This window comes from Psittacula echo (genome assembly GCF_963264785.1).
Source record: "Psittacula echo genome assembly, chromosome: 4".
Lineage (NCBI taxonomy): Eukaryota > Metazoa > Chordata > Aves > Psittaciformes > Psittacidae > Psittacula > Psittacula echo.
The window spans coordinates 42,660,600-42,678,391 of record NC_137738.1 but is presented as its reverse complement, the minus strand read 5'-3'; positions in this window follow the sequence as shown (position 1 = coordinate 42,678,391).

Here is a 17,792-nt window from a genome sequence, read left to right as displayed (position 1 = left end):
GTGGGTTTCATCTTTATAGACTTGTGTGTGCAGTAAGTCAGGACTGGGTGGCAGAGAGAGCTTGACAAATCATTTTGTGCTGGAGTTTGGGGAAACCCCAGGGTGAGGAAACAAGCTCCTACAGCCTGGAGCAAGAGAAGTTTGCCATGCTGTTAGCAGAAGCTGTGGCTCCCACACATAATTTTCAACCTTTCTTTGATCACTACTTTGCTTTTCTCCACTGGTAGGGTAGAGGGAGCAATCTTTGGAGCTCCTTACTTGATGGCACTGTCCCGTTTGGGTGGTGACAAGATAAACGCCTATGTAAGCTGCCACCTTTCAGTCTGGAGAAAGTCACTGTATTAGTTATTACTACAGCAGCTGCTCTGATATCCTGGACATGTAGGCACAGGCATAGTCTGGAGTAACAGCTATCATCTGTGGCCTGTTCAGGCTTCCATGAGGATTCCTCATACTACACTTGCTTCTAACTTATGGGATTTATGCACTCTGTAAATGAACATCTCTAGTATGTTACTATTAATCTGGACACAAAGTCCTGCAAAATTGTTTACACAGCCCGTCCAGCTATAAGCACACTCAGAAACTGCCTACTTGGTATCTTGCCTGCCTGCCTCCCTACCTCCCTTCTTGTTTTGCTTTTAAGGGTACACACAAGAACTTCCAAAAATGTCTGTAAATGCTAACTCAAATTGAACTTCTTTAAAAAGCAACAAAACCCTCTTACTGTATGATCTATCATAGACAAAGGAAATAATCATCATCTATCGTAAATTTTAAGATAAAGAATAAACTACAAGCCATGGACAAGACTTTTTTACTTCTCATGTGTTTTTTAAGATACTTTTAGAATGTGCATAAATCAGCTCCAACTGTAACACCTACACATACTTTTTAGCTAATGCTTTGATCATGTTACTTAAAATTTTATTTGCCATCAACAAAATGAACAACATTTGTATTCCCTTACTACCCTTTGCACATTCCCATTTCTTTCTGAATGGAGAATAACAACAAACATGGATATTGATAATCAAAAGCCATTACAGGCAAGATGTATACCTCATTTGTGGAATCACATTATACCACTATAACTTAATTTCACATTTTCCCTAGAAAGAATAACCAACATTAGCCTGGTCCACACAGTTGATTCAGTGTCACTCTGTAGCAAAGTCATAGATACCTTCCTGCAGACTGTGCTGTTTCTTTTCATTCAGATAGTTAATAGATAGCAGGTCAAACCTCTGTCTTGCCAAGAACGTACGAAATGTCCTAACCTTAGGGTAAAGTTGCTCCTCTGTGAGTACAGATTTCTATGTTTGGAAAGGAGCAGTGCAGTGCAATGGGAGGAAGGGAAGCTGGGACCTGGCTTCAAATTTGTGACTGAGGTGCCCCTTCATTTATAATGCAAGGCAATGAGCATCTAGGAATGACTGAACAGTTAGCCAGTTTGGCAATCTGTGGGGAGGTAGACCTGCCATTCTGCCCTGTTCCTCAGAGAACACAGCAGTGCCCACCTTGCTGTTCAAGGAGGCAGGGAGTTGACTGCAAAAGCTCTGCCTGGAGCAAATCAATGCAGCACCACTGGCACAACATTGATTTGTGCCGACCATCATGAGACTATCCTATGCATAGGCTTGTGCAAGTAGCAGCTGATAACCCAATCCTTTCAGCTGCATTTCCTGTCTCTTCTCACTACAGATGTTCCAACTTAACTATACCAACATTTATATTACTTCAGTGAGACTTTTTTATTTAGATGGAGCCCATTTTTTTCCACTTGGCCCCAGATGTTTTTGTTCCCATTTCATGAAGCCAGTGCCCAACTAATCTGTAAGCCAGCACTGTAACTTCCCTGCTCTTTCGCATGTGTTTAGAAGTCACACTACACAGACTTAACGCTGGTGGATGGTAGAGAGATTAAATTTTCAAGTGCCAACTCATCACATCAGGTCGACGTAACTCGCACTGTTGCTGAATTTACTTGAGTTCTTTATTATGGGTGTGGGGAGAGATGGCTGAGGGGATTTTGAAAAAAATGGTTTCTTTACCAAGACAGCAAATAAGGAAATACATGTTTTAAACTATAAATTCTCTATTCTGAAAGGTTTGGCATTGTGCCTTGTGTGCTGTCTGCCCTGTCTGAAAAGTACATAAATGTGAGTGTAAACTATGTATTCATGTGTGTATTTGTGGTTTTATTATAAGCAGCTCAGAGTGATGCCTGGGAAAGCTGAACACCAGTGGAATCTGCTGGCTGGAAATAATGTTCATGAACTTTCTTGTTGATGAGTTAGTAAGCCACAAAAGTACCAGGACCTCATTAATGTGGCATTCTCAGACTGTGGTTCATGAAGACAGGGAGAATGATGTGCACTTCTGTAAATGTGCTCCCTTCTCAAAATAATGGCTCATGGGATGGGACTAGCCTTGTAACAGCTCAGTTCACCATTTCTTGGGGACTACTAGAGGATTTCAACTGGATTTCATACTAGAAGCTTAAGGGACAAAGACCCCAGCAACCTTACCCTCCATCCTCTGCCTGCCCCTGCTAACAACTCACTGCTGCATCAGGGATAAATGATTAAAATGGTGGAGCACCTCTGGGCCCCACTAGGAATACTGTGCTTAGCCAGAGGCCATGATGTAGGGCTTTGACTGAGGCAAGGTGTCAGTCAAGTCTGGGTTCATAACTTGCAGATACTGTACGCATGTATGAATAGATGATGCAACTCCTGCTATACCATTTACAGTATTTGTAAACAATGAAATATAATGCATGTCTACCCTGACCCTTCATTAATCGAGGAAAAACAACACTGAAGGAAGCATCAGGGACTAGTTCTGCTTTCCAACATGTAGGCACCTTAACCTCCATTAATTTGAGATGAAGTTGTGGCTGTATCCTGAGGGAGTGATTGCATCCTACATCAGCTACAAGTGACTGAAAAAGGGAAAATTATCGGCCTGATACTGGTCATTTGGACAATGTGCATTTGATGTGTCAGAGTCGTTCCAACCTTCCAGTTACCAGATGTCCGTAAAAATTCATAGCAGGCTATTAAATTTAGCAGATCCTGTCTTAATTAGATTAGCTTCTGCTCAGCATGACAGCAGACTATTTCACTGATGGAGGATTTATAAAGATTTCTGGTGGGAATTCTTTATGGAAGATGTAGTCTTTTATCCAGTGGGATTTACAAATGGAGGAGGGAGGGGGGGGGAAGGGAGGAGAGGAAGCCCTGATAAGGACACAAACATTGTCATGGCATGTTAAAACATAAATGGGTGCTTTTATTTCATGGATGTTCCCTTTTTATTTCTCCTTTGCACTACGGAGAGGTGGTGAGAGTATTTTTTGTGTCCTTGCATTATCAGGCCCAGCTAATATAATGGCATACGGGTGGTGGAAAACTACAAGCAAATTCTGGTTGTCAAATTCCCTCCTAAAAGTAGCACCAAAGGAGTACTCAATGTTCAGTTGTCTGTCAGGTCATGAGTTATTTTTTCACCTACAGGAAACAGAACTGTACAGTTTATCTTGGGCTGGTTTTATGTGCTGCAATCCAGCATCTATCCGTCCATTGCCCTTCCTTCTTTAAGGTCACTGCAAAGAAAAGAACCCAAAACCAAACCAACAAACCCACTTTCTTATTATTTCTGCCTCTGCCCCAATGGCAATGATTTTCTGGTTTTCTCTGCACAGGCTTTTATAGAAGATATATACCATTAATGGTGACACTGGTGTCAGTAACAGAATGTGAGCAGCAGCAATGCCTGTGTTCTATTCCCAATCTGTAGATAACTTCATAAAGAAAAAAAGGTGGGTGGAGGGGAGGGGAGATCTGGATAATTTTTCTTGTCATTTGATTCACCATTGAAAAGGTCACTCCCTGTAAGAAGAGACAGTCTTCCCTCTGAGATGTCTGGGGGAGGAGCAGAAATGGCAGAGCCAAAATGGGGGGGACTCCTTGACACTGTGTGGCTTTTGTGAGGTGGCAAAGCAGCCCTTCTGCGCACAAGAGTGTGCAACACCCAGAGTATGCATGCTGGCGGCTGATAAAAACAAAAAGGGACCATCCTTTGCTCACACCGCGGGCTGATAGCATTCACATCATACACCGTTTGTTACTAGGCAACTGATTAAATATACGTGCCGGTCCTTCAAGCAGTGCTTGCAATTAATTAACCAAACCATTTTAATTTTGACTGACTTCCACTCTCCCCTCCCCACCACGAACCACTTTCCCAAATGCTGACAGCTGATAAAAGTGCAAGTGATTTGATGGTCCTCCTGACCTGTGGTGCAACAAAATAAAGAATGGACCTCTTTGCATAGTGGATGTGGTCTACACCCGAGCAGTAGACACCTCTGAGCATCCCTGCTGGGTCAGATAGCAGCCGGCACACACAACAGACATTTTGCTTTGCCTTGCCAGGGCCAATATAAACTGAACTATGAAAATTGCAGGGCAAAGTCCAAAAGAAGCTCTGCTGGCAAATCTATTTGAAGTGCAGTTGTACTGAAGGATGGAGGATGGGTCTTCTTTCTTGGTTTTAAAACTAGGATTTCTCACCCGTGAAGTACTCATTCTAAATTTAAAACCAGTATGGAGCACGTTTGCGTGGGTACAGATATAGATACATATATATTGTGATAAATATAAACATTTATATAGCTACTAACATATATGTGAGAGGTGTTAATGTTCAGGTATCACCAACTCTAAGTGCACACTGCTTTGTGGTAGCTGTTATGCCGGGAACCCAAACCAGGCAGTCGGCGCTCTGCTCAGCTCACAGTCTAAATAGCAATGACAGGCAAGTAGAAGAAGGGATCTAGACATCAAAGGTTGTTTGAGGTCATGCAGGGGTCAGAAGCATGGCTGGGAATAAAAAATGGCTTTTGTTTTGATATAAGATTTTATAATAAAAAAACCTGTGAGTCATCTCACCCCAAATCCTCCCTCTAATTTTGTAATACAGTTGTCATATTAAACTTGTATGAAATAGACTGGAATTACACATGGAAAATGGGTAACTACAAGGATCCTGGAAGATCTGACTGTTCCTATTACACTTGATCAAATGCAACTGTCAGCTGCTTTGGCAGAGATCACCTTTGATGATTAAAAGGAGAGGACTACATTACAAGAGGGTTTGAGCACGAAACCACTTGCTGCAATCCACAATTAAACAGGAGAGGCTATTGTTCTGTTTCTGACTGGGAACAGAGTTACAAATTTATTGGAGTTCACAGGCTTGCTGCAGAGCTTGTCTTTAACAAAATTGTAGCCCCATTCTGTATCGGAGCTTCCTACCCTGCTCAAAACCTCGAGTGCATTAAAGAAGCAATTTAGGCTTTATTTGAAGGGGGAAAAATAGAATGTCGAGTTGGGTTTCTTTCTTCCTTGCTCCCACTGGCTTTCTGCTGGAGAGGGAGGGATTTGAATCAGCAGATTCTCAATGGCACTGTCGCCTATTGGAGCATAGAATCACTAGAAACGGGTAAGAAGAAAAATAATGAAGCACTGACTGACTGACAATTTGAGTGGTTTTTTTAACATGCTGGCCAGCAGCTGATTTGGTGTGAACCATATGTGGAGCCACACCACTTTATGTTGCCTGTGCCTTTGAGTTAGAACAGAATGGTGCCTCTGAAAAAAGTGCTCTTTGGGCTTCTGACTCTTGAATGAGCCGAGGCCATTTTCCACTCCTAATGGGACTAGGTTACCTTGGTCTGCTTTGGTTTGACTCTGGCCTGTCATATTTTGGCCCATACTCTGGTCTGAATAAAGAAGCGTTTGTGGCTTTTGTGGCTTTTTACCAACCTTGCATGAGCTGGGCAAGTCTGAAGCACAGCAAAAGCAGCCTCCCAGCTGCCATCCTGCCTGCCACACGTGCTCACAGCCTCTGGTGATGACAACCATGCTGCAGACAAAGAGTCACAGGCTGCCCCTTATGAGATACCAGATTAAATCGCCCTTCTCGAAAGGTGCGTGTCTGCTTTCAGCAGCCCCATTAGAGCCATGCACTCCTCCTCTTTAACTTTCACTGTGGCTTTGCTGACCTTTGAATGAGAAAAACATTAGTAAAGAGCAATTTTATGCCCTCATAAAGAGTTATGTGTTACTAGGCAGTAGTGGAAGCACAAAACAACCCAGCCAAAAGATTTCAGCCTCCTGTTGCTGCTTTCTTTGATAGTGCTGCTACATCATTAAGCTACTTTGTGTTTGTCGAGGACTGGAAATCCCACCCAGCAGATAATGAAGATTGCTCCCAGTGCCAGTACAGGCACTGCTCCTCAGCCCTCCTAATCCACAGGGTGGAGGGAGAAAGTCAGAGAACACCCGTATTTCTTGCAGGTTTCTGCATGCTGCTCCTTTCCTCTTATCCCTGTGACGATTTATATTTAATTGACTTGTAATTATACCCACTTTTCTTTTTTTCCCCTTGTAGTTCATCTCGGTTGTTCCATACCCATATATGGTCTGTCACTAGCCTCGATTTTTTTTCCACCACAATGAGGCAATAAATCCAATGGGGCTGGACAGGAAACCCAGCTTGCCAAGGAGAGACAGGATGAATATCTCCTAGAGACAGGCAGAGGTTTGAGTGTGCATTGTCCATAGAGCATATTTCAAGGAGTGCCCAGGGCAAGCCTGGAAAAACTTTTATGTCTGCAACAGTATTTTTTTCCAGAAAAAACAGATTTTAAAAAAAGCCCACTGTGTATTTTTTGCTCTTTTTATGTGTGTGGAATCCATGATATACAGATGACTTGTTTCAAAATTTCAGCTAGGGTCTCTTTTTTAGAGGCAGAAGATAATCACACAGAAATGCCTCCTTTAGAAAATGTGTGTTTGCTGTCACTGCTCTCTTCAGCTGACTCAACATGGATGTGTGTTTATTCCTCAAGTTGGAGATGACTTCTATGATCTTACTGTTCCAAACACCTTCATTAAAAACACTGAGCAAGTTTTATGAATACTTTCCTGGGCTTCCAAGCATGCCTAGGCTCATTCATGTTTATGCTTCACTGCAAACACTGATGAACATGCTGATCACACATTCCACCCAGCTGCTTTTTCCTGTAAATGCAGCAGAGAGACTGGGATATTGTATCAAAACTCAGATAAACTCAATAAAATGGTGATAGATGGCACAGTAATGACACAGTGACTACTCTGCATGGTTTGTATGAAAATGCGCATTCCAGATCCGTTATTAAGGGATCATTTCTGTAAGACTCCTGTGCTATTTGCAGTCTAGGAAATCTACACCAGGCCTTGGAAAAATATTACTTGCAGTAAGAACATGACACTGCTCAGGCACATCACTATCTTACTTTGCATGCAATGACACTGGATTGCATCCTGGCACACTGATGCAAAATCTCCATGCTTGAGAATGTACTTTGTGTTTCAAACATTAAGGAGAGGTTACTTTTATTGCTGCTAGTGTAAGTGCAAGGAAAATACTAAGAAGCAGAATCCTTGAAGCCCTATTACAGCTGGTTAATCACTATGCTTTTCAAATTAAGCCATTTACTGACACAGGGGCTGGTTTGTGAACTTTAGGAAAAGAACTGGGTCTTTAGTTGTCCGTACATGGGCAAATTCCCAGATATACACAAGCCTGTGAGTACAGCATCACTTAACTGTGACCTCTTGCTTGCACACACATGCAGCCACGCTCCTTAAGGGTTTGCCAATGCAATGTAGTGCTGCATTATATAAATGAGCTCTACAAGAATTAGCTTGGGGACTGGAACTAGTCTAGCAGCAGCGGCAGGATACATTAGCTTGCATGCCTGATTTAGCCTATCTGGCTACCACTATGATCAGATGGCTTCTGATACTGAAGATAAGTCATAAGAGCCATCTCGTGTCTTTCAACAAGACACAGTGGACTGCAGCCCACTCCTCCCGCAGCCCCCACCCACCACAGCGCACTCTGCACATAGGCTAACATACTTGGCATTCAAGATCTGGATTCTTCATGGAATGAACTGGCCCAGCTTTACTGTGGAAGCTAGTGGCATAGCTACACTGATTTACATTGACAGACTCCCGGCCAAGATGTTTCGGTCTGTCATTTGTACTTACCATGCTCTACCAATCTGGGGGCTAGTCATACTCTTATTCCTTTTAATGGTGATTCTGCTGCAGTCGTCTTTTTTTGATTGTTGCAGTTAAGGCCAGCAGGCACTATTATGGTCTTCTAGCTTGGTCTTGCAATGATTTTAGCTTTAAGGGATAATTTTGAATAGGACTGCACAAGCAGCAGAAGCAGCAGCAGCAGCTTCTTTCTGCTTCCAGCCGTCAAAGCTCAACCCTTCATTCTGCTTTCTCCATGTTTCAACCTGCAGTGTTATTCTAATTTTGCTTGCAGCTTCAAGTCAGCTGAATTTCCGGTTGGCTTCAACTTAAGCTGTTTTTATTTCAAATAAGGTAAATTACCGCTTCAGTTCAGGGCTCAGTTTCCAAGCTTCCGTTCTGCTGGTTTTCACTTCCAGCAGCTTCACTTCCAGCAGCTCTGCATAATCCCTGCAGAAGGCATGTCCTCCTCTCCTCCTGTGCCAGGGGCATGCTGCTCCGCTTGGCTGCTGCCGGGGCTGGAATCCTCCTCTTTCTCCTCCCTCTACTCTTTGGACTTTTGGTCTGAAATCAACAGAAGTTATTTTTCACCTTTATAGAAGAGACTTCTGCTAACAGCAGCTTGCCAGTCCCTAGACCCTCCTCCCTTTTTCTCTCCAGACTTTGCACAACAGCTCACTGAAGAAATGGAAAGCATGCCTGTGACAGTTGTCTCCATTAATGGCTAACCACAATTATGCAGTACACCCGATGGGGCTGAAAGCTCCCTAGGAGACCAATGGTCCCCAGCTTGCCTTTTCTGAGGCTTAGGGGGTTTGTGAAAAATTCAGTAGTAATAAGGCTGTGATGGTGTGGAGACATGGGGAGAAAGTAAAACCAGGAGCATTTGTGCAGGCAAACCTCATTTTGCCATGGGACTCAGCTGCATACTCAGTCTCCTCTAGCTATGGATAGATAGGGGAGGTCAATAGCTCTGAGACCTCCTGCCACCACAGCTCACTGCAGTACACTGCCTGTGTGTGTGTCAGCAACCACACACTTTCAAATAAATTGGAAATCTCTGCTATTATGCCTGAAAAAACTGAGACAGTCTCTCCTTGAAGGCATCACATCAAAATTAATAATCAAGTTATGTGAAGGAAAGGAAGAGACAATAAAGCACAGAATGGTGGGGTGACTTAATTGTGGTCACATAACAGATCAAACCTGAGACATTAGTCTCCTTGATCCCACTAAATGCCATGGCACTGTGGAGCAGGTTAGCATATGCTCCAGCTTCAAAACCTTCAGGAAGCCAAATATGAACTAAGAAATACCTACCTTCAAGAAAACTGCCTGAGCATAAAGGGATAGCATTTCCTTGCTTGCCTTGTGGAAAGCTGACATTTTCTGTGCTGTGCATTGGCATTTCCTGTGATGCTGCCACAGGCACAGGACTCAGATTGCTCAGGAGCACATTAAATACTGCTTCATTGATGTAACTTTGGACAGAAATCTGTTCTATGCATGTGGGATAGATAGACAAAGTGTTGTCTGACACAGATCATTAGAATCAGCAAAATATTACTGAGGTGCCTTGTGGAAATCTCTGTTCAATACAGGTAACCCAACCCTCATTTCTCTATGATTTACTCAAAAGTACACATTTTGGTGTTGTTTTACTCCTCTTTTATGAGACTTACATTTGGCTTGGTTCGCCTTTTGCATGTGCAGCTGTTTCATTTAGGAACATAGGATAACTGCTACTGTGGCGGGCTGACCCTGTCCAGCAGCCAGACTCCCACACAGCTGTCTACTCACCCTTGCCCCCACAGCAGGATGGGGGACAGAAGAGGAAAAACAAAAACCAGAAAACTTGTTTAACTGGTGAAGGGAAGAGGAAAGCAAAACCACAAGCAATCAATCACTATATCCTACAATCAGAACAGCCAGTCTCCAAGCACAGGCCACTGCCTTGGAAGCCAAAAAGACCCTTCTTTCTCTACCCGTTTTCATTGCTGAGCATGACTTTATATGGCATGCAATATCTCTCTGGCCAATTTAGGTCAGCTGTCATGGCTGTGTTCCCTCCCAATCTCTTGTTTACCTCTTACCTATTTGCTGCAGGAAGTGGGGACAGAGTGGGGAAAAGAGGAAGCTTTGATGCTGTGCATGCACTCTTCAGCAATAACCAGAGCACTGGTGTGTTATCAGCACTGTTTTAGACACAAGTCCAAAGCACAGCACTGTACAGGCTGCTATGGAAGAAGTTAACTCCATCCCAGCCAGAATCAGTTCTGGTACCTTGTTTAAGGTACTTCAGAAAAGGTTGTAAGTGTCTCTGAATCAAGAGAGGATTATAGAGGGAACTTAGAACTGACAGGCACCTCCACAGTATGATCCCTTGGATGTGGTTTTGGCTCTCTCCTTTCACTGGAGAGGCATTTCAATACCTAGCTTTTAGATAGCTGAAGTGAACTGGGATGACCCTCATTCTTCAATGATCAACCCTGAGTCTTTCTCCTGTTCTCTCTGTATTGGTTGTTATGCTATAGCTATCAGTGTAGTTGTCATCAGTCCCGTAACAGGTTTGATATAGGTTGTCATTTAACCTTTACATACAGTAAACAAAAATAATTTTAAATCTTAATTTTTCATAATTTTCCTCAGCACTGAGTCCCAGGGGTTAGTGACATATATTTTGTCCTTGTAGAGTATACTTTTACTGGCTAAGCCTCAATGCTTCCTGGCTGTGAACCCTACCTTCTCAGATGTACAGCGAAGCTTCTCTGCCTGCTGTTTAAAATGACCAAAAGCCTGAGACTGAGCAACAGCTATAACCTCTGATAACTGTCAGCCCCAAATAAATACTGATTTTAAGTGTCAATTCTTAGTAAAGATAGATGTCAAAGCCCAACAAAACCAATTATAGTGCAATAAAATGTATTTCATAACTCTAGTTTAAAGGTATGCCAAAGCTTTTTTAGTGTAACATGGAAAGACAGAGAATCTACCTGGCCTTCTAGGTACAATATATCTAGAGAGATATTTATTAAGTTTATCTGATATATATTTTATCAATGTAGCCAAGTGTGTTGTATTTCTGCCACGGTTTACTTTGCTTTTCACTTTCCTCACCATTTTTAATGAACTTTTAGTGCTGCTTTCTTCAGCCTGGCTGTTCCTATACATGTGTGTGTGCCTTTCTGCCTTCACTGCGGTCAGTAATCTTTGAACTAGTTGGTCATTTCTAACTTGTTTGGAAGAAAAATGTCTCATATACACTAACTTCACAGAAGTTTAATCAAACCAGGCAGCTGTTAGTGGTCTGCTGACAGGAAAGACTGTGGTATGAGCTCATCTCTTCTAGATAACAGCAAATCCACATGCAAAAGAGTTGTCCGCTACCTTTGTCTTGGGAAAGACTTTACCAGAGCCTACACCTTTCCAGCCCCCAGAGAACATGAACATGAGGGGAAGAGCCAAAAGAAACCCAACATTGCTGGGTCCTTTGGCAGCCTATTTCCTTGGCAAAGGCAAAAAAAAAGATCAAGCTGCGTGCTAGTACGATATCACAGGATTATACTCCTTTATTGTTTTTGTTTTTTTAACTTTTTCGTAAAGACTGATGATTTCTTTCTCAACCACCACTGCATGGTCAGGAGCCAGTTTCCTTGAGTTGTCTGTACTAGTGCCTGATGTGTTTTGGGATGTTTAAAAGAAATTCAAAACCTACCCACGTGCATAAGTAGTTTGTATTCTTCTCTACAAATCATTCTTCTCTATTCTCTAAGTGTGTCTTAATTTCATGTACTATATCTGTTTTCTTAATTTTTTCATTCTCTGCAATTTCTCATTTTTTTCTGTTTGACCCACCTACCTAATTTTGCATGACACAAACTCCATCACTTTTGTTCTTCACCAAGATCCCAAGCACGTGTCTTAATTTTAATCCCTTGAGCATCCTACCTGTAACCCTTTCCATGCTGAGTTTGACCATTTGTTCCTCCTCTTTGTTTCTGCTCTCTCAACTGTGGGCTTTCCTCCTCCCTGCAGGACTTTACCTCTCACCTTGTGGTTACCAAGTTTCCTTTACAGCCTCTTCTCAGGAACTTTATCAAAAGCCTGTGAAAGTCTAAATAAAATATAGTCATTGGTTGTCCTTTATCCACTGTTTTGTTAACTCTTTTAAAGGCCTTGAACAGGTTTGAGGTTTCTTCCAAGACAGATCATGCTGGTTTGTCCCTATCGTATCACCCTCATCTACCGCTCCTGCTTTATAACAATCTTTAATGACTTCCCTGTATTAGGAGTGTGTTGCTTAAGAACAGAAAGCAGAGGGAGATACTTGTCTGTGGAGACTTTCTCTAACAGCATTCTAGCTGGTTGGTTTATGTAGCCTTTAAGCCCTGAGGTAAGGAAACAGGAAAACAGATTAATAGACATGGCAATCTCCCCCAAGATACTTTTAGATAAACACAGCCTTGGGCATCTAGAAAGTCAGATTTATTACACCTTAAAAGAGGTTTCTGAAAACCACGGCTGTTTTGTTTTAAAGTATGCAGCCAAAGGCATGCACTTCTTTAATCTTTGCCACTCTTTTGTGATACACAACCAAAAAGCACAAGTCCCAGGGCTTAGAAACAGTTGTGTATAAACTGGAAACAATCTCAGCAAGCCTTTATAACAACAAAGATCTCTTTGGGGGCACTGAAGTGGATTTGAACTTAAGCCAAAACACATTTCCAGTGCACAAGCTGTACAGAAACACACAAATGCACAATTGATATTGGTAGGATAATATAATTGCCAACGTTTTCCTGGAAAAATGAGAATGCAGACAGTGATGTTTGAAGGTAGGTGTTTTTTTATGCTCAAAATAGCACTGAAGAGCAGTGTTTGGCTTGTGCTGGAGGTCTGGGATCCCAGCTGTGACCCCTGTTGCCTCCAAAGTGGCATTACCTGTTCTCGTTACTAGCTGGCTTTATCCCAAGGTCCCAATACCTGCTCTGTGAAGTTGGTGGGTGTACTGCACAAGCCCAGCTCAGATAACTCAGTGATAAGTACTGATAACCTCCTTTAGCGGCCATTTGGACTTTTTCATTCATTTTCCATGAGCTAAAAATCTTTGAAAGGGTGGCTTGGCCATTCAGTGTTCATCTCTTTCTTTACCTCCACAAAAGCAGGAAGATGTATTTGTTGATTTGCTTCTGACATGGGAAAGAGAAACTCATATGCCTAGCCACTTTCACCTTGTAATTTTAATTTGTCCCTGAGTGGTCCACTGACTCCCTCTGCTCCATTCCCAGCAAAGTGGTAAGTACTGTAATCTGAATTTCTCTGACTCCTCAAAATGCTTCTCTTAGAGTTTGTGGTCTATAGTGGGTTTTATATATTGATGCACTAATGTAAGAAATGTAAGGAGGTCACTTTGTTACTTGGGAAAAGAAGAGCTAAGCTCAGCTTTCAATGTTGCCATGTTGATTTGGTTTTGACCTTTTTATTTTGTTGTTTTTTGTTGTTCTTTGTCTTTTTTTAATATTATAATATTCTTGAGAACGGTCTCAGTTCTGCAAGGAACTGCTAGTCCCTCTGGAGATGCTGAGGGCTGCTGGAGGACTATAAAACCAGCACTGTTCATAGCCAGAATTGCTAAAATGAATACATAGTTCTTGGACTGCAGCACTGGGCTGAGGTTTATAGGATTCCCTTCTTCTAACCTGGTTTCTGTCTCAGATAAACCCACCTGTACATGTAAAGGGCACACACACACACAGAAACAAGCTGCTGATACTGTGTGTTAGGGGCTGGGGCTAGTACTTTGTCTTCCCTTCCTGTTTGTCTACACAAGCCTCCCTGGGTACTCCTTGTCTCCAGCATTTGGAATGTGCCTTTTTCTGAGCTGCCTAAAGCACAGTTTGCTCGTGCTTAGGTGATTTACTAAAGGCTGCATAACTGCTTGGAATTATGCAACGCTTGTTTTTGGCAGTGCTGGTGTAGATATTTCAGTGCCGTGCCTCAGATTGATAGTGTTACTCAGGGAAGAGAAGGCAGCTCTGGAAAATGTTTTGAGCTCAAAAGGAAAAGGAATTTCTTTAATCACTCAGGCTCTCAGGAAACCCAAGACCCTGAGGGACATTCTCCTTCTAGTTGAGACTGTCCCAGAAAATCAGTGGCATCTGAAAGCAAGATCACAGCCAAGGAAGGCACTGCAATGATGGAGAGGGCCCCAGCCAGTGTGAGTGAAATGGCTACTGCCTCTGCTGCAGCCAAAAATTGGCAGGGAGACTTCGGGTTCGGTATTTCAGGAAGAACTGCCTATTTAGCAATGCTGTCCTGTCTGACTGAAATATCTGGGCAGGTTTGGGTCAGATAATCAGCTTTTAAAACCAGTGTGGCCAAGGATCTATTTCAAGTCTCTTCAGATTATGTTCAGGGCCTGATCCTGCAATTTCTTGCTTGCTTTTTTCTCTCTCTCCTTCTATCTAAATATACATATCCTGACTGACTCCTATGAGATTAATTCAAACAGAGCAACTGCTGGATTAGACCTTAATCCATTTTCCATCCATTTAAATCATCCTGAATGGTGAGAGATTGCGGTGGTTTCCAGTGCTGCCCTAGGACTCATTTTATTCTGGCATCTTTCTGGTTTGCATCTGTTTTCTGTCTTTTTCTTTTTTTTTCTTTTTTTTTTTTTCTTTTTTTTTTTTTTTCCCTTTGGCAAATGCTCTGGCTTCAGTTGTTATTTGTAACTTGCAAGCTTACCAATATGATCTGTCAATGCTATCTGTCTGAGGGGAGCACTCTTCCCCCCACTTGCTCTGCAATAGCCAGTTCATTCTTACGAAACACCCCTCCTCTCATCCATTTGGTGTTGCTCTGCAGCTTCGTGGGGTGTGAACTTTGAAAGAATCAGCTCTGATTATTCACATTGATAACTCTTTTTTTCAGCCGTGCCCCACTACACCAGTCACTGGTTCCCATGTACAATAAAAACAGTGCTGCTCAGAAGGCAGAATGTGGGCTGGAAGAAGACTCTTCCATACGAGAGTTTCCTCAAGGTAACTGGAGATAACCTCCCGGCCACCAAACCCTCCGGGTACCAGCCCTTAATCTGGGAAATACCAGGGAGCACCTCCCTGCACAACCCAAGCCACAGTGTTGTGGCATGGGGTTGGGTGTATGCACACACCGACCAACAGCCTGCGCACAGGGCAGTCCAACAGCGTACAACCTCAGTTTGGCCCCAAAACACTGTGCGTAAACTCGGCCACCGTGGGCCGCCGCCTGCTACTTGGGACCGCGGGGAGGTGGGATGGGGAGTGAAGGGCTGCTAGAGGCGACGTTCCGGAGCATGGACAGCAGGGAGGCTCCCCCAGCCGCGGCGGCTAAGGGGCGGAGGTGCCGCGGTGTGGGGGTGGAAGCCTCGCCGGAGGGTGTGGGCTCGCACGGGGTCGAAATACCGTAGCAAGGGGGTAGGAGGGGCGGCCCGGCCGCGCCAGGCCGGCAGCGGGGCCCGAGGGGCGGTGGCGGGGCGGGGCGGGCCGGGTCGGGTGCGCCGCCCGAACGAACGCGGGGTCGTGACGCCCTCTGGTGGGGGCGGCGCGCAGTGCGGCCCGGCCCGGCTTGGAGCGCGGTCGGGGTGCTGGCAACAGCATGGGGCGTTTGCGTTGGTGTGAGTGCGAGTGTTGGTCTGGGGAGGGAATGCGTTCGTGTGTGAATGCCAGTGCCTCCCAGCACGGAGATCCTCTCTGCTGCATTACAGTGCAAAGTAGATACAGCCCGTGCTGTGTTCTAGCCTTGTGGGCAATGTGGTGTCCTGTCTCTCTTGGCCCCCAATGCCTCTTCAACCCCTCTGGGGTGGCTAGTGAGGACTGGGCCACCCAGGTTCCCAGCTGTTGTGAAGCGGCCGGTGGCTGTGCTCAAGAAGAGCCCAACCTGCAGCAGAGCATCGGCCTGGACTGTTCCTTTTGGAGAGAGGGAGGAGAGCATAGCCTTGATCCAAGTGGGTCAGGCTCTAGAGGTCAAGGCACAGCACACCTTCATGTGCTGCCTCAGAAGGGTCTGCCCACTGCTCCTCATGCCTGAGAGCGGGACAGGTGCCAACATCCAGGACCCCCCCTTAGCAGATGATTTAACAAGAGGAGATACCTTCATTTTCTCTTTCCTTTTCTCACACATGCCCGGCCTACTTTTAGTGTGCATTTGATATTTTGTGTCTTGTTTCTGTTTTGTCGTGTCCTCCAGAAGTCCTGCTTTCAATAAAAGCTGGAAGGTTTGAAATGAAGGTTGCTGACCTGAAAATTTTAGCTGGTTCAGGTCTGCTTTGTTCTGTTGATCTAGGTTTGTTCATTCTTAAACAGTTTTAGATTAACTGAGTCAGCAGGAACCACCTGTATGTCACTGTTTGAGATAAATACAGTGGATTTCTTTTTTGGGAGCTGCAGAAGAGAAATGTCATGTTGGCCCTTCCGGTCACATGTAGGAGGTAGTTGTGGATTTCAAAGCAGAAAGCCTTTCTAGCAATGAGCTCATTGAAGTAGGGAGGGTGCTCTTTGCTATCTGGCGTCAAACGTGTTTTTAAAGTGTTGTTTGCTCATTGTCATTGGTGCCAGCCCAGATCTCTGTTTGCCAGTGCTGGTGGTTTGGCATCATTGATCTAGAGTGAGATCAAACAAGGGGGAATACAGAGCCAGAGCCTCAGTTTATTTACCCTAGTGTGACTGAATGGAGACGTGCCAGTGTTAAATGTAGGTAAGCAAATACATAATCTGTCACTTGGACTCATTTTGACAGTAAGAATAACTTACAATGCATCCTGTTGGACTACAGTGAAAAAGCAAAGAGATTGTGCATCTACTTTATCCATACCCTTCTAACTAAAGAGAAGGTTTGTAATCTGTTAGCAAAATGAAACATGAATCTTGCCTAACTCCATATTCCTGTCACCCAGGATAACTTGCATCTCTATAGCATTCTTCGCTTTGGCAGGAAGAATAACAAGCAGGTCGAAGGAGTTGATCCTCCCCTCTACTCTGCTCTTGTGAGAACTCACTTGGAGTATTGTGTGCAGTTCTGGCGTCCTCAACATAAAAAGGACATGGAACTGTTAGAACAAGTCCAGAGGAGGGCCACGAGGATGATCAGGGGACTGGAGCACCTCCCGTATGGAGACAGGCTGAGAAAGTTGGGGCTGTTCAGCCTGGAGAAGAGAAGGCTGCGTGGAGACCTCATAGCAGCCTTCCAGTATCTAAAGGGGGCCTACAAGGATGCTGGGGAGGGACTCTTCATCAGGGACTGTAGTGACAGGACAAGGGGTAATGGGTTAAATCTTAAACAGGGTAAGTTTAGATTTGATATAAGGAAGAAGTTCTTTACTGTTAGGGTGGTGAGGCACTGGAATGGCTTGCCCAAGGAAGTTGTGAATGCTCCATCCCTGGCAGTGTTCAAGGCCATGTTGGACGGAGCCTTGGGTGACATGGTTTAATGTGAGGTGTCCCTGCCCATGGCAGGGGGGTTGGAACTAGCTGATCTTAACATCCTTTCCAACCCTAACTATTCTATGATTCTATGATTCTATGAAATACTTTAATTCTCTTAAATGTTTTATAAATGATGAGTAGAGATTGGACTTAACCAAAATAATGTCTTTAAATACCTTTTAAATACACCAACTGAACCATTGAACAATATAGAACAGCTTAAGAC